The sequence below is a fragment of the Cherax quadricarinatus genome, chromosome 39 (assembly GCF_038502225.1).
Source record: "Cherax quadricarinatus isolate ZL_2023a chromosome 39, ASM3850222v1, whole genome shotgun sequence".
Lineage (NCBI taxonomy): Eukaryota > Metazoa > Arthropoda > Malacostraca > Decapoda > Parastacidae > Cherax > Cherax quadricarinatus.
This window is the reverse complement of record NC_091330.1, coordinates 26,600,385-26,618,809: the sequence shown is the minus strand read 5'-3', so window position 1 is coordinate 26,618,809 and position 18,425 is coordinate 26,600,385. Positions and strand designations below refer to the sequence as shown.

The following is an 18,425-nucleotide window of genomic DNA, read 5'->3' as shown; positions in this document are numbered from 1 at the left end:
ATTTTTATGCTACCCAAGTAATAGCTTTTATATCCTTTTACTTCTATGCAAGTTGATTGTACTACTACTACTACGACTACTACTACAACTAATATTACTACTACTACTACTACTACCACTTGTATTACGCTTCACTTTAAGTCTATATATACCTCCTGTGTCCATGTATTGTTTGTAACAGCTTGACAAAGCTCCTGGAGAGCGAAACGTTGCCACAGAATGTCGCATTAGTTGCACTTGTGTCCTTTTACTTAACATATTGTCGGTAATTCTACCAACATTAATACAAATTCAAAATTTACAGCTTTCACAGAGACTCGCCTCAAACACTATTTTGATAAGAAAATATAAATACCTAAAGTTATACCTAAGAATATAACTTTGTTGAAAATGGTATAAAATACCGACAAGTTGATGATTAAAACACATATTCAACAACTGGGCATTTTTTATTGTCCAAACGTTTCGCCTACACTGTAGACATCTTCAGTTAAATACAGAGGCAGCATGTGTAGTGGAAAAATAGTATTTGAGTTCAGTTCCATAGTCTGGAACGATATCATTTTGTTAACACAACCAATGCCTCTATAATTGACTGAAGAAGCCTACTGTGTAGGCGAAACGTTGCAACACTAAACCTAACTGCTTTGTAGATGAATGGTTCAGAGAACCGACATGTTGATAAATTAGACACATGTGCAACTCTTGGGTATCTTTATTGAGGAAACGTTTCGCCACACAGTGGCTTCATCAGTCCATACAAAGGAGAATCTTGAAGAACAGGAGGAGAATGAGGTAATCAGTCCCTCAACCTTGAGTCGATGTGGTCAGTCCATCAATCTTGAATAGAATACCTAACTGCTGCACATGTGTCTTAATCATCAACGACCTATTTAGATGTGTCTGGTCTGTTTGTTAAGAATCGCTCATGTGTACTGACCTACTGAACACCAGTCGAAGTTGTGGCAATCAAAATAAAAAATCTAGTTGTGCATGTAAATAAACTACCGCAAACAACTTCCCAGCAGTTCTAAGATCAGCTGTTAGAGATCGAACATTGTCTTGAAAAACCCGTCATAGTCCTGAATATATAGCTGCCTGGTCACAGTGGTGCCTATGCTAACCTTCCTATGGTGTATAAATATACCTTGTTGGATGACTCCTATTGTTGCTAGCTGGCCCAGTGGTTAACGCGACGGTCTGGAGTTTTGAGACTGATCGCGGGTTCTAACCCCACCCGTGGTATGGCTTGTGGAAGAATGTAGCCAGAACAGTAACTGCAGAGTTCATGAAGCTAGTGTGGAAGAACAATTTCCCATTAGAATTATTAAACCTCTGTAATAAAATCGTCTTAAGCCAGCAAACTGCAGAATCGAGCAGACAAGGAAATGCCCTAATAGACTATAATCTGAGATCACAACATAATCGAGAGTCAGACCTGCGTGCACACTGATCTGGCTCAGAAAAACTCGACCAGTCATGAGAGCGAATTCAACAAATTCAACTTAAAGAAGAACATCAACTGGGAGCAATTAAAGCGAGAACTTACTGAAACACTCAGAGGACGATACGACCTCCACTGATGTAAACCAGTTTCTCGGGAAGATGAACTCACTGGCACTCAAAGTGTGATCAAGGTGCAATCTCTCCGTACACGAGAGAAAGAGAGACGCTCCATCTATAGCCAGAGACGACGGATAACAGAGCGTCTCTAAGGAAGTGTTCCAGTCTAGAGAACACAAGTGACTTGAAGAGTATCACCACTGATTCAGCATCTCTTGTTCTAAACATTCTAGTTGTCCAGCCTATTATTTTCCCAGCGTTAGCAGTATTAACATTGTTAAGATCCCTGAATGTACTGTAAGGTTTGCTGACATCATCACTCCAGAGTCTCGCGCATACAACGTTCACTGTATCGAATAATTTAAGTTTCTGTTCTTGGTTACAGTTAATAGCACCTAAAACTTGTCCTCACAGAACATCAAGTTGTTATCTGAAGTCAACTGGAAGACTTTATATCCTCTTGAAGACAAGCCCTCCTGGTTGACGGCCTAATCAACCAGGCTGTTAGTGCCAGCTGCATGGAGCTCAATGTAGTCGTATGCATTACAGGCAAGATAATTGGGTTCCCATAATGTACTCGCTGCACCTCTGCTTATCATCGGAGTATTTTGCAACGTCTGGTAAAACTTATGCTGTCGTAGTGAATAATTTCAGTATTCATATTTGTGACTACTGTAGAACTTAAGAACATAACATAAGAATGGAGGAACACTGCAGAAGGCCTACTGGCCCATGCAAGGCAGGTCCTTATCAAAACGACCTCGACCTAAAGCTGTGTAAAGTAAGAATCTCTTAGAGTACAATAATAATTTAGTCTAAAAAAAATAAGCAACTTGATGTGTTTTATTAATGGTTTGGATTTTTTTTATTTTGAAGCTTCTAGTTATATTTTCCTTGTGAAGGTGATCCTTAAAGGTGAAAACTGTCATTATCACTTGAAAGTTCCTCATATTAAACTTCCTATCTCCTGAGTAATTTGACTAGGTTAAAAAAACTTTTATTTCCTCAAACTCTCCTCAGCAGAGTAACTGAAACTTGTCCTCAGTGAATATTACATTGGTGTAAGAGGTCCACGGGAACACTTGGTTTATATCAGCATGGAAGTTCACTGCCTTCACTGGACGCCACTCTCAACAAATTCCAGCATCAACAATTTTACATCTAAAGCGATGTTCTTAGGCAAGCACCCTGTAGGAAGAGTGGCACCTCCCCCCAGGGTGAGGCCCCTACCACCTCGAAGGTAAACATCACTCGCACCTTACTCCTGCGTTGAAGTAATCCAGGTTCTAGGGAAGCACCTACTCTGCGAGTGGAAGGCCTCGGTTAGGTCACCAAAAACTCCAGAGGCGGGTCCTCATGTGACTAAGACCCACATCAGGAGACACTTGTCCTGTGTCCTGACTAACCTAACCTACTCTGGGAGTGGGTTAAACCTCCGGCTTTCATAATGATTCACTTGAGGGCAGCCTATTGGTGAAGGAAATAATGCAAGTGCACGAACCATGGTGAAAACACCGCTCAGGGTTGAGGCAGCTTGGTGCCAGCAAGTTAAAAAAGTTGTCTTCCCGTGAGACTTAAATTTAATGGAGATATAGTTAAGTTACAGCAACTTTGTCTTAGCCAGATAACTGATGTTAACTGCTGGCAGTGTTGGAGAAGCCAGACCTCACCAACACTAACACTGCTAGCAGTGTTGGAGAAGCCAGACCTCACCAACACCAACACTGCTGGCAGTGTTGGAGGAGCCAGATCTCACTAACACTGCTGGCATTGTTGGAGGAGCCACACCTCACCAACACTAACACTGCTGGCAGTGTTGGAGGACCCAGACCTCACCAACACCAACACTGCTGACAGTGTTGTAGGAGCCAAAACTCACCAACACTGCTGACAGTGTTGGAGAAGCCAGACCTCACCAACACTAACACTGCTGGCAGTGTTGGAGGACCCAGACCTCACCAACACCAACACTGCTGACAGTGTTGTAGGAGCCAAAACTCACCAACACTGCTGACAGTGTTGTAGGAGCCAAAACTCACCAACACTGCTGGCAGTGTTGGAGGAGCCAGACCTCACTAACACTAGCACTGCTAGCAGTGTTGGAGGAGCCAAAACTCACCATCACTAATACTGCTGACAGTGTTGGAGGAGCCAGACCTCAACAACACTAACACTGCTGACAGTGTTGGAGGAGCCAGACCTCAACAACACTAACACTGCTGACAGTGTTGGAGGAGCCAGACCTCAACAACACTAACACTGCTTGCAGTGTTGGAGGAGCCAGACCTCAACAACACAAACACTGCTGACAGTGTTGGAGGAGCCAGACCTCAACAACACAAACACTGCTGACAGTGTTGGAGGAGCCAGACCTCAACAACACTAACACTGCTGACAGTGTTGGAGGAGCCAGACCTCAACAACACTAACACTGCTGACAGTGTTGTAGGAGCCAAAACTCACCAACACTGCTGGCAGTGTTGGAGGAGCCAGACCTCACTAACACTAGCACTGCTAGCAGTGTTGGAGGAGCCAAAACTCACCATCACTAATACTGCTGACAGTGTTGGAGGAGCCAGACCTCAACAACACTAACACTGCTTGCAGTGTTGGAGGAGCCAGACCTGGAGTTTACCAGGAGATGATTTCGGGGGAAGAACGCCCCCGCTGCCCGGCCCCAGACCAGGCATCGCGATGGATGACTGATTCAACCAGACCGTAGCTGCTGGTTGCACACAATCCAACATATCCACCACATTCTGAATTATGAGGAACCGACATGAGCAACATATCCACCACATTCTGAATTATGAGGAACCGACATGAGCAACATATCCATCCCCCCCCCTCACGAAGACTGGAGTCTCTTGGCTAGTCCCTATACGTATGAGGGGAAGTTGTTTAAAGAGTCTTGGTCCCTTTAAACTTACCAAGCTATCTGTGTACTCCTGGCATCACTGCATCTGGGGTCACTATGGTAAGGTGACCCAGTGCCAGGGGTCACCATGGTATCGGTATCAGTGGGTGCTGTGCATCAGTGGATACTGGGCATCAGTAGGTATTGGATATCACTAGGTACTGGGTATCAGTGGGTACTGAGTATTAACAGCAGTGGGTACTGTGTATGTGAGTACTGGGCATCAGTGGGTACTGGGTATCAGTGGGTACTGTGTATCAGTGAATACTGGGCATCAGTGGGTACTGGGTATCAGTGGGTAATGTGTATCAGTGAGTACTGGGCATCAGTGGTACTGGGTATCAGTGGGTACTGTGTATTAGTAAGTACTGGGCATCAGTGGGTACTGGTATCAGTGAGTACTGGGTATCAGTGGGTACTGGTATCAGTGGGTACTGGGTATCAGTGGGTACTGGGTATCAGTGGGTACTGGTATCAGTGGGTACTGGGTATCAGTGGGTACTGGGTATCAGTGGGTACTGGTATCAGTGGGTACAAGGTATCAGTGGGTACTGGTATCAGTGGGTACTGGGTATCAGTGGGTACTGGTATCAATGGGTACTGGTATCAGTGGGTACTGGTATCAGTGGGTACTGGTATCAGTGGGTACTGGGTATAAGTGGGTACTGGGTATCAGTGGGTACTGGTATCAGTGGGTACTGGGTATCAGTGGGTACTGGTATCAATGGGTACTGGTATCAATGGGTACTGGTATCAGTGGGTACTGGGTATCAGTGGGTACTGGGTATCACCAGCAGCAGTCCAGTTTAAACACTCCCAGGCATAAGGTCGCTACACTCTCTTTTTATAATCAGTATTTAAAGTTTAAATGTTGAACAACGTTGAAGAGGCTGGGTGGGGAGGGGCGGGGTGGGGAGGGGCGGGGAGGGGCGGGGTGGGGCGGGGTGGCAGGCACAACACATGGTCCGCGACCAGTAAAGACCGTTGATGGTGTTTGTGGAGGTGAGTGAGCTGGCTAGGCTCTCCCCCTGGCTGCCTGCCAACCTTAACTGCCACAGTGGTGGTGCTCCACCACCTGCCCTCCACTGACCAGTACTGTCACAGTGGTGGTACTCCACCTGCCCGCCACTGACCAGTACTGTCACAGTGGTGGTACTCCACCTGCCCGCCACTGACCAGTACTGTCACAGGTGTGGTAATGTCCGACGACCTCATCTTCAAGGACCACAACAATGCCACTATCACATCTGCGAGGAAACTGATAGGATGGATAATGAGAACATTCAAGACAAGAGATGGCAAGCCAATGATGATCCTTTTTAAATCACTTATTCTCTCTAGGCTGGAATACTGCTGTACATTAACATCCAAATTCAAGGCAGGTGAAATTGCAGAACTAGAGAATGTACAGAGAACCTTTACTGCACGTGCAACTTCCATCAAACTCCTTAACTACTGGGAACGCCTGAAAGCACTTGACTTGTACTCACTTGAGCGCAGGCGAGAGAGAGATATCATAATCTACACCTGGAAGATTCTGGAGGGACTGATCCCTAATATGCACACAGAAATCACTCCATACTAAAGCAAATGACTTGGCAGGCAATGCAACATACCCCCAGTGAAAAGTAGGAGCGTCACTGGTACACTACGAGAAAACGCAATAAGTGTCCGGGGCCCAATACTGTTCAACAGCCTCCCACCAGCAATAAGGAGCATTACGGGAAGACCCCTGGTTATCTTCAAGAGGGAGCTGGACAGATACCTAAAGGCGGTGCCGGATCAGCCGGGCTGTGGTTCGTACGTTGGACTGCGTTCGGCCAGCAGTAACAACCTCGTTGATCAAGCCCTGATCCACCGGGAGGCCTGGTTGTGGACCGGGCCGCGGGGGCGTTGATCCCCGGAATGCCCTCCGGGTAGACTCCAGGTAGGTAGGTAGGTGGTGGTGCTTCACCACCTGCCCTCCACTGACAAGTACTGTCACAGTGGTGTTCCAGCCAGGCTTGCAGTAATTACACGAGTCAATTACATTTACAACTTCAATAACTCTCCCAGATTATCAATTACATTTGCTGGTCAGAAAAATAGCAGATTTCAATTACTTGGTATTTTGCATTAAATTATCTTCAATTACTTAAAATGTTACGAATGTTAAAATTATTCTTGCATGGTGCAAATATAATCAAACACTTGACTTCGTATTCTGTACTTAAATGTAACTATTGAAAGCACTAGAATACCATTAGTTACATTTATATACTTTAACAAACCCAAGTTGCCTGAAATGCTTTGCATGACCAGCGACTTTCTATGTCACTAATGCCAGCTATGGTCTGTATAAGTTACCTGGAGGTTATTCCGGGGATCAACGCCCCCGCGGCCCGGTCCATGGCCAGGCCTCCCGATGGATCAGGGCCTGATCAACTAGGCTGTTACTGCTGGCCGCACGCAGTCCAACGTACGAGCCACAGCCCGGCTGATCCGGCACTGACTTTAAGTATCTGTCCAGCTCTCTCTTGAAGGCAGCCAGGGGTTTATTGGCAATTCCCCTAATGCTTGATGGGAGGCTGTTGAACAGTTTTGGGCCCCGGACACTTATGGTGCTTTCCCTTAGTGTACCAATGGCGCCCCTACTTTTTATTGGGGGCATTTTGCATCGCCTGCCCAGTCTTTTACTTTCGTAGGGAGTGATTTCTGTGTGCAGATTTGGGACCATTCCTTCCAAGATTATCCAAGTGTAGATTATGATATATCTCTCCCTCCTGCGTTCCAACGAGTACAAGTCAAGTGCTTCCAAGCATTCCCAGTAGTTAAGGTGCTTGACAGAATTTATATGTGCAGTAAAGGATCTCTGTACACTCTCTAGATCTGCGATTTCACCTGCTTTGAATGGAGATGTTAATGTACAGCAGTATTCCAGCCTAGAGAGAACAAGTGATTTGAAAAGGATCATCACTGGCTTGGCATCTTTCGTTTTGAAAGTTCTCATTATTCATCCTATCATTTTCTTTGCACTTGTGATCGTGGCACTGTTGTGATCCTTGAAAGTGAGATCCTCAGACATTACTACTCCCAGGTCCCTTACATTATTTTTCCGCTCTATTGTATGGCCGGAGTCAGTAGTATACTCTGTTCTAGTTATTATCTCCTCCAGTTTTCCATAACGGAGTAGTTGGAATTTGTCCTCATTGAACATCATATTGTTTACCGTTGCCCACTGGAAAACTTTGTTTATATCTTCTTGGAGGTTAACCGCGTCCTCAGCAGATGACAGCGTCATGCAGATCCTAGTATCATCCGCAAAGGATGATACGGTGCTGTGGTGTATATCTCTGTCTATGTCTGATATGAGGATAAGGAATAAGATGGGGGCGAGTACTGTGCCTTGTGGAACAGAGCTCTTCACTATGGCAGCCTCCGATTTAACTCTATTGACCACTACTCTTTGTGTTCGATTTGTTAGGAAGTTGAAGATCCATCTCCCCACTTTCCCAGTCATTCCTTTAGCACGTATTTTATGGGCTATTACGCCATGATCGCATTTGTCAAATGCTTTTGCAAAGTCTGTGTATATTACATCTGCATTCTGATTTTCTTCCAGTGCATCCAAGGCCGTGTCATAGTGATCCAGTAGTTGTGAGAGGCAGGAGCGACCTGCCCTGAACCCATGTTGCCCTGGATTGTGCAGATTTTGGGAATCCAGGTGATTTGCAATCCTGCTTCTTAGCACTCTTTCAAAGATTTTTATGATGTGGGACGTCAGAGCTATTGGTCTATAGTTCTTAGCTAATGCTTTGCTGCCACCTTTATGGAGTGGGGCTATATCCGTTGTTTTAAGTGACTGTGGAATTTCACCCATGTCCAAGCTCCTCCTCCATAGTGTACTTAGGGCACGCGAGAGGGGTTTCTTGCAGTTCTTAATGAAAACAGAGTTCCACAAGTCTGGGCCCGGGGCTGAGTGCATGGGCATGTTGTCAATGGCTTTTTCGAAATCTATCGGAGTTAGGGTAATGTCGGAAATCTGGCATACATTTATGGAGTTTTGAGGCTCATTCATGAAGAAATCATTTGGGTCGTCGATCCTCAGACCGATTAGTGTTTCACTAAACACAGAGTCGTACTGGGATTTCAATATTTCACTCATTTCCTTGTTGTCATCTGTGTAAGTCCCATCCTGTCTGAGTAAGGGCCCGATACTAGATGTGGTATTTGCCTTATTTTTGGCATATGAAAAGAAATATTTTGAATTTCTTTCAATTTCACTAATAGCTTTAAGCTCCTCCTGTCTCTCCTGGTTCCTGTAAGAGTCATTTAACTTAAGTTCGATAGTTTCCACTTCCCTGGTCAGCGCCTCCTTTTGTGTATCATATATTTGTAGAAATACAAAATTATTATTATTACTACTACTAGTAGTAGTGGCAGTAGTAGTAGCAGTAGTAGTATAGTTACATTTCTGTACCTGAACAAAACAAAAGAATATCATTAGTTAATTTTTCAGTCTGAGTCGAGCAGATGGAGAAGATGTACATAATACAGTGGACCCCCGCATAACGATTACCTCCGAATGCGACCAATTATGTAAGTGTATTTATGTAAGTGCGTTTGTACGTGTATGTTTGGGGGTCTGAAATGGACTAATCTACTTCACAATATTCCTTATGGGAACAAATTCGGTCAGTACTGGCACCTGAACATACTTCTGGAGTGAAAAAATATCGTTAACCGGGGGTCCACTGTATTTGCTACAGTCAACCAGCCAAAGTTCCACCAACATTTCAACTAGATAAGTCTCGCTTCGTACATTAATTACTGTTACAGATATAAGATAATTTTTAATAAATATTGAATTCCCAAGAGAAGATATCAGTCGAATTGCTGTGGATAATAAAAAGAATTATCGACCTCAGGATCAGTGAGACCATCTTTTATATAAAGGTGGTGAGTGTGGGCCCAGCAGGTTGTGTGTTTTGGTAGACCAGGACGCTGATAAGTAACCGTAAAACCCAGGGAGAGACATCAACAACCTTAATTACTGATGAGGGATTGTCTGCTACAGCCTTGTTTATGGTGTCTCTGATAGCATAACCGTCAAGCAACTCCTCGTAAGCAGTTGCTATGTTGAAGACAGCAAGTCACTCGCCGTATATATCACAAACAAGAACTCTTAAACTTCACTACCCAGTTTTTGCACATAAAGTGAATTGTTGCCCCGAGGAATGAGATCATCTTGCAACTGGTCCAAAGATTTGACGTTAGATCAACTCTGTTAAGATCTTGTAATTCTTTTGCAATAGCAGCCTCCATCTGGGCAGTACCAGTACCGGACGTGACACAGACAATGACAATCACACTTCAGAATGTAAACCCGTGTGCCATTTGAGGTATACTTCCATTCTGTCATTAGTCCATCATAGTGCCTCAGTCTGACTATGTAATTGAAGCACGTTAGAGCTTGACAGCAATTACAATTACTAAAAAATGTAATTGATTACTTTCAGCTTGCATAGCAATTACAGCAAGCCTGGTTACAGTTGGTGACCCTCCACCCTCCACTGACCAGTACTAAAGTACAACACCCACACCCTTCACTGACCAGTGCTGACGTACAACACCACCCTCCCCCACTGACCAGTACTGACGTACACCACCACCCTCCCTCCACTGACCAGTACTGACGTACAACACCCCCTCCCTCCACTGACCAGTACTGACGTACAACACCCCCCTCCCTCCACTGACCAGTACTGACGTACACCACCACCCTCCCTCCACTGACCAGTACTGAAGTACAACACCCCCTCCCTCCACTGACCAGTACTGACGTACAACACCCCCCTCCCTCCACTGACCAGTACTGACGTACAACACCCCCCTCCCTCCACTGACCAGTTCTGACGGACAACACCCCCCCCCCCCACTGACCAGTACTGACGTACACCACCCCCCTCCCTCCACTGACCAGTACTGACGTACAACACCCCCCCTCCCTCCACTGACCAGTACTGACGTACAACACCCCCCTCCCTCCACTGACCAGTACTGACGTACAACACCCCCCCTCCCTCCACTGACGAGTATTGATATACAACACCACCTCCCTCCATTGACCAGTACTGGCATACAACACCCCCTCCTTCCACTGACCAGTACTGACGTACAACACCCTCATCCCTCCACTGACCAGAACTGAGGTACAACACCCCCACCCTCCACTGACCAATACTGACGTAAAACACACCCAATCCCTCAAATGACCAGTACTGACGCACAACATCCACACCCTCCACTGAACAGTACTGGCGTACAACACCCCGTCCCTCCACTGACCAGTATTGATGTATAACACCCCCCTCCCTCCACTGACCAGTACTGACGGACAACACCCCCCTCCCTCCACTGACCAGTATTGATAACACCCCCTCCCTCCACTGACCAGTACTGACGTACAACACCCCCCTCCCACCACTGACCAGTACTGACGTACAACACCCCCCTCCCTCCACTGACCTGTACTGACGTACAACACCCCCTCCCTCCACTGACCAGTACTGACGTACAACACCCCCTCCCTCCAATGACCAGTACTGACGTACAACACCCCCCTCCCTCCACTGACCAGTACTGACGTACAACACCCCCCTCCCTCCACTGACCAGTACTGACGCACAACACCCCCTCCCTCCACTGACCAGTACTGACGTACAACACCCCCCCCTCCCTCCATCCCCCCAACACTCACTCTTGGCATGCTGCCACCTATTACTACTGACTGTTGACATACCCATCTTCACTACGCCCGCCAGGAATGGATGGGGGGTGAGAACCCACCCGTGCCCACGCATGCGCCCCTCTCAACCAATGGCAAAGCTGCGCGCCAAATTGACCCACGCTGATTGGTTGATCTCCGCAACATCATGGAAGTGTGACCTCCACCGACCTCCCGCACTACTACCTTGTTTTAAACCGTCTTTAAATTTATACGTTAACTTCCCTCCACACGTTAGTTTAACCTTAGTCAAATTACACACACACACACACACACACACACACACACACACACACACACATATATATATATATATATATATATATATATATATATATATATATATATATATATATATATATATATATATATATTGAAGAAAATACTGGGAATTACTGACAAGTGAATATTTAGAAGTCTATGATAAGAAAGACGTCTAGGACCACTCTTAAAAAATCCAGGACCACTAGGAAGAGGTCCAGACCACAAGAAGCAGGAGCAACAAGTAGCTTCTCTCCTACTAGTAGTTCCTCCTACTAGCAGGTCCTCCTAGTAATAGGTCCTGCTTGTAGGCTCTGCTACTAGCAGTTCCTCCTAGTTGGTCTTACTAGTTGAACAATGTCCCACTATATAACACACTAGCACCTCTCAACGAGGAACAGCGTCAGTCCTAGTTGCTTCCTTCACTACTAGAGTGGACTAGGATGGAATCCTAGTACCAGTACCAAGAGTCGAGCAGGTCCTTGGCGTATGGGTTGTGACTTGTGTGTCAAGGGGTGGCGCGAGGCAGGTCAGGTCAGGTCAGGAGATGCGTAAAGGAAGATGATGGTTCACTACAGAAAGTAAACCAGACGGGGCGTCAGACTTTATTGCTTCAGTCAGCGCCGAAAAACCTGTTTTATTCAAACCTCATAGAAAAAAAAAACGTGCGCAGAAATTCGAAATGTGCGCCGTCATTTTGTCTGGTGAGAGATGACGCTCTTTTGGCCCCTCTTTCGTTGTCCTGTAGCTGGGTTGGTAGCGCACTCAGCTCACACACTGAACTCCATGGTTCGATCCCCGGGTGGAAACATTAGGACTTGTTACCTTAAGACACCTGCTGTCCATGTTCACCTAACAGTAAGCACGTACCTGAGTGTTAGTCGACTGGTGTGGGCCGCACCCTGGGACAAAATTAACATAACTTGCCCCAAATACTCAGCATAACAAGCGGCTTTCTATACAGCAGTATGTGATTGATGTCAGCTATGGTCTCTATACCTTGTATCATGTACTTGTAGAAATAATAATAAGTATTATTATTACGTAGCCGTCCACTGTGATGGCACTAGACACGCAGCCTCCACTGACACACTAACACCCAGGATTGTGTACGTAAAACAATGAAAACTTACCCGACTTTCACTTTCGCACACTCTCTCTCAGACTTGAGGGACTGACCACCACCTATGAAGGCTGACTGATCACATTAAATCTATTTCTTTTACTGTCTCCTGTGTTGTATTGAACTGAAGAAGACTGAGGGGCAGGCGACACGTTTTGGCAATAAAGATACCCAGTATGTCTAAAGATACCCAGTATGTCTAAAGATACCCAGTATGTCTAAAGATACCCAGTATGTCTAAAGATACCCAGTATGTCTAAAGATACCCAGTATGTCTAAAGATACCCAGTATGTCTAAAGACACCCAGTATGTCTAAAGATACCCAGTATGTCTAAAGACACCCAGTATGTCTAAAGATACCCAGTATGTCTAAAGATACCCAGTATGTCTAAAGACACCCAGTATGTCTAAAGATACCCAGTATGTCTAAAGACACCCAGTATGTCTAAAGATACCCAGTATGTCTAAAGATGTTCTATATGCGGCCAGCAGTAACAGCCTGACTGATCAGGCCCTGATCTACTGGGAGGCCTGGTCGTGGACCGGGCCAGGGGAGCATTGATCCCCGGAAAACCCTCCAGGTAGGTCGACTCCAGGTATGTCTAAACACACGCACTATGTCTTATTCAACGCTACCTTCATGTATCAAAGGGGACTTACCAACAGACCTCTGGTTGTCTTCCAGAAACAACTTGGCGAGTAGATTAAGTCAGCTCCTGATCAGCCGGGCTTTGGTGCATAACGTTGGTCAGCCTAACTAAACAAGCTGTCAGCTTGAAGTCATAGTCTTGTTGTTGGGGGTTCATAGGGCCACTGACAGCATACGCCGTGGGAGGAGCTGACTACCGGCAAGACCAGGATAACCAACTTGACAGCCTTCCTGACAAGTATGGCTGACAAGAGTGTCAGCTTGTCTCCCACGTGTGATACAGGTGTCAGCCTGCCTCCCACGTGAAATACAAGTGTCAGTCTCCTTCCCACGTACAAGTGTCAGCCTCCCTTCCACGTACAAGTGTCAGCGTCCCTCCCACGTACAAGCGTCAGTCTTCCTCCCACGTACAAATGTCAGCCTCCTTTCCACGTACAAGTGGCAGTCTCCCTCCCATGTACAAGTGTCAGTTGTGAGGGAAAAGTAGGTGTAAGTGGGGTTAAGGTTGTTCGGGCAACCAGGAACCATTAGAGAGTTACGTTGCGCGCGCACACACCCCCCCTCTCTGGCGGGCTGGGGCAAAACTAGTTCCTGGTGTCCGATTTGTTAAAGTTTCTACTCCTGGTAATATTGACCTTACCTGGTGTGGATGGAAGTTTGGAGAGTCACTTCGCCTCCACTCTTCTCCTAATCAGGTAGGGTGATCTACCAGGAGTATTACTGTTTGTTCTTTTCTAGTGTTTGCTGGTTACCAGTAATGATTTTGGCCTTTATCATTCTTTTTCTTTCTTAGATGTTATATTATCATGACTATGGGTAACCAGTTTTATTTTCTCTTATTTGTCAGCTCTGTTCCTGGCGTGGTCTTCCAGGATAGACGCCAGATAAAGGGGCAAGACGTGTGTTAATAATACTTATTAACATTATTCTACAACTACCGGCCCTTACCTATACTACTTGTGCTCCATCCAAGTGGTAGGAGATTCCAGAACATCGGATTACCATCTGCCCAGGATAACCTACATAAATAACATCAGAGGAACTATCTAGGGCCATACCTACTCCTACCCAACTACCTGAATTGAAGGCCATATTTTTTTTTATTATATTTAAATTTTAAGTAAAATTCTCAAAAATCATTTTATCTTGTTTTTCCTTAAATCATTTCTTTATTTATTTATTTTTCCATTAGTTTCTTTTGTTCAGTTGGAAGGCGTTCCACTGACATCAGTCTCCATCCCACGTACAAGTGTCAGCCCATTCAGTGTAATCCCAGCTTATCCTACCTAATTATCGACCACCTGACCCATGTAGGTGAGCAGGGGCAGGGAGGGCAGGGCAGGTACAGCACCCTGCCCCACTTAACACCAGCCCGTGTGCCATACCTCCCTCCCTCCCTTCTTTACCCTGGTAATGAAGGGGCGTGACCCTGTAATGAAGGGGCGTGACCCTGTAATGAAGGGGCGTGACCCTGTAATGAAGGGGCGTGACCTTGTAACGAAGGACGTGACCTTGTAATAAAGGGCGTGACCCTGTAACGAAGGGCGTGACCCTGTAACGAAGGGCGTGACCTTGTAATGAAGGGCGTGACTTTGTAATGAAGGATGTGACCTTGTAATGAAGGCGTGACCTTGTAATGAAGGCGTGACCTTGTAATAAAGGGCGTGACCTTGTAACGAAGGGCGTGACTTTGTAATGAAGGGCGTGACCCTGTAATGAAGGGCGTGGCCTTGTAATGAAGGGCGTGACCTTGTAATAAAGGGCGTGACCTTGTAATGAAAGAGCATGACCTTGTAATGAAGGAGCGTGACCTTGTAATGAAGGGGCGTGACCTTGTAATGAAGGGGCGTGACCTTGTAATGAAGGAGCGTGACCTTGTAATGAAGGGGCGTGACCTTGTAATGAAGGGACGTGACCTTGTAATGAAGGGGCGTGACCTTGTAATGAAGGGGCGTGATCCTGTAATGAAGGGGCGTGACCCTGGGCCATCACTCTTGACACCCTTCAACCTTTCCCAGTCACTTGTGACCCCTGGATCCCTCCTCTCCCACGGTAACGTATGTCCTTATTCCCCTGCTACCCTTGCTGCCCCTGCTAGCGAAAGAAATAGGTACGTCTGTGCCATGTTATGAAACCCCTGGACCTGCGTACCTTATTAACATCGTTGTTAATGTTCATTTTCCACTTATACACTTCACTCATGTTAATGATGTGTAGAGCTGAAGTATAACCTCTGGACTCCTGGTGTTTACAGTTCTTGATATAAATCCCAGTAATCTGCCTTATTACGTACGCTTAAGCACGGTTGTCTTGGTTTCAGGTTCTTACCATAAATTTTAAGTTCTTTTCGCAATCTGTATCTGTCATTTTTCTGACCAGACATGAGCTTGTCTAAATCCTCCTGAAGTTCAGTGGCATCTTCCTCTGAATCAATTATTCTGCCTATTTTTGTATCATCAGTAAATTTGCTCATATCACTTGTTATTCCCACGTCAAGGTCATTAATGTATATTATGAACAACAACAACAACAACAACAACAACAACAACAACAACGGCCCTAAAACTGATCCTTGTGGAACACCGCTTGTGATTGATCCCCGTTCATATTTCACTCCATTTATGCAGACTCTCTGCTTCCTGCATGCTAGAGGTGCGACAGTACCTGCTGGAGGTGCGACAGTACCTGATGGAGGTGCGACAGTACCTGCTGGAGGTGCGCCAGTACCTGCTGGAGGTGCGACAGTACCTGATGGAGGTGCGACATTACCTGATGGAGGTACTCAAGGGGTACTTAATAATTTTAGTAACTCCCCCGTCCCTCCCCACCAACTCCCCTCCCAACAGTCTTTCCACAACTTCCCTACTACCCCCCTGTCTCTATCCTCCTCCCACTACCTCCCTCCCACCCTCCTTCCCATCCTTCCTTCCTCCCTCCCTCCGATCTTCCGTTACAACTTAAGGTCTCCTCCCCCCTCCCACCATAACCTCCACAACCTCCCGCCCCCACCTCCGGCCAGCCACACAGATGACACCAACAGCTTCCCACACTCCCTCACATCTGTCTCCACCTCCTTTGATAATCAATCTTTTCATAATTTCCCAGTGTTTCTACTCTCGGAGCCCGGCCATAGGCCAGGTTCATCTTGTGCTTGCCTGATCAACCAACAGCTGCTGCTGGTGGCCCCATGATTCACTTATCCATCACAACCTGGTTAACCTGGCTCTTATAAGGAGTCTACCAGGAGGGTATTCCGGGGGGTCAGCGTCCCCGCGGCCCGGTCCATGACCAAGCCTCCTGGTGGATTAGGGCCTGATCACCTAGGCTGTTATTGCTGGTCGCACGTAGTCCGACGTACGAACCACAGCCCGGCTGATCTGGCACTATCTGTCCAGCTCCCTCTTGAAGACAACTAGGGGACTATTGGTAATTCCTCTTATGGCTGGTAGGAGGCTGTTGAACAGCCTTGGGCCCCATACACTTACTGTGTTTTCTCTTAGTGTACTAATGGCGCTCCTACTTTTCACTGGGGGTATGTTGCATCACCTTCCAAGTCTTTTGCTTTCGTAGAGAGTGATTTCTGTGTGTAGTAAAGGTTCTCTGTACATTCTCTAGGTCTGCAATTGAATGCCTTTAATGGAGATGTTAATGTACAGCAGTATTCCAGCCTAGAGAGAACAAGTGATTTGAAAAAAACCTTCACTGGCTTGGCATCTCTTATTCTGAATGTTCTCATTATCCATCCTATCAGTTTCCTCGCAGATGTGATAGTTGCGCTGTTGTGATCCCTGAAGGTGAGATCCTCAGACATTACCACTCCCAGGTCCTTCACATTACTTTTCCGCTCTACTGTGTCATTGGAGTTTGTAGTATACTCAGTCCTAGTTATTATTCCCGCCAGTTTACTCAGTCCTAGTTATTATTCCCGCCAGTTTACTCAGTCCTAGTTATTATTCCCGCCAGTTTCCTCAGTCCTAGTTATTATTCCCGCCAGTTTCCTCAGTCCTAGTTATTATTCCCGCCCGTTTACTCAGTCCTAGTTATTATTCCCGCCAGTTTACTCAGTCCTAGTTATTATTCCCGCCAGTTTCCTCAGTCCTAGTTATTATTCCCGCCAGTTTACTCAGTCCTAGCTATTATTCCCGCCAGTTTACTCAGTCCTAGTTATTATTCCCGCCAGTTTACTCAGTCCTAGTTATTATTCCCGCCAGTTTACTCAGTCCTAGTTATTATTCCCGCCAGTTTACTCAGTCCTAGTTATTATTCCCGCCAGTTTACTCAGTCCTAGTTATTATTCCCGCCAGTTTACTCAGTCCTAGTTATTATTCCCGCCAGTTTACTCAGTCCTAGTTATTATTCCCGCCAGTTTACTCAGTCCTAGTTATTATTCCCGCCAGTTTACTCAGTCCTAGTTATTATTCCCGCCAGTTTACTCAGTCCTAGTTATTATTCCCGCCAGTTTACTCAGTCCTAGTTATTATTCCCGCCAGTTTCCTCAGTCCTAGTTATTATTCCCGCCAGTTTACTCAGTCCTAGTTATTATTCCCGCCAGTTTACTCAGTCCTAGTTATTATTCCCGCCAGTTTACTCAGTCCTAGTTATTATTCCCGCCAGTTTACTCAGTCCTAGTTATTATTCCCGCCAGTTTACTCAGTCCTAGTTATTATTCCCGCCAGTTTACTCAGTCCTAGTGTTACAAAAAACGCGATTGTAAAAGCTTAGAGATCTCCAGTGAATACTAGAAAGGACTGCCCTTCTAGCATCCAGCCTGTTACTGGGTTTTCGTAACAAGTAGTCAGTATCCTTGTCCAATTATCCATTAAAATTCAGTATGGTTCAATAGTGCTTTAGGATTACAACTGGTAGGCTACTAACTAGAGAAATTAAAATTTAATAAATTTATTAAGTCTAGAGGTATATTATTAAATTAAATTAAATCACAGCAATCAAAATAAAATCAATCTCTCGAGTTCAATATTATTGTGCTGAAAGCACATATCACATTTATAATTCTTAAGTACCGTCTGGTACATTAACATTTAATAAGATATTACAAATATGTACAAGTAAGTGTGTGTATGCGTTTAAGTGATCTTAAGTAGTTAGCTATGTCTCAAGACTCGAATAAGACTTAAACAAGTGACT

General features: G+C 45.7%; 1 protein-coding gene and 1 long non-coding RNA gene across 6 annotated transcripts in view; one reads left to right on the top strand and one right to left on the bottom strand.

Moving 5' to 3' along the window:
• Nucleotides 1–18,425, bottom strand: part of LOC128696401 (protein turtle-like) — a 1,392,149-nt gene that overhangs the window by 1,021,397 nt on the left and 352,327 nt on the right. The gene's annotated exons all lie outside the window — the stretch shown is intronic.
• LOC128696250 (uncharacterized) lies at nt 13,780–14,419 on the top strand. The gene is made up of 2 exons (XR_008408131.2): nt 13,780–13,975; nt 14,128–14,419. It is a non-coding gene; the product is annotated as an uncharacterized lncRNA (long non-coding RNA).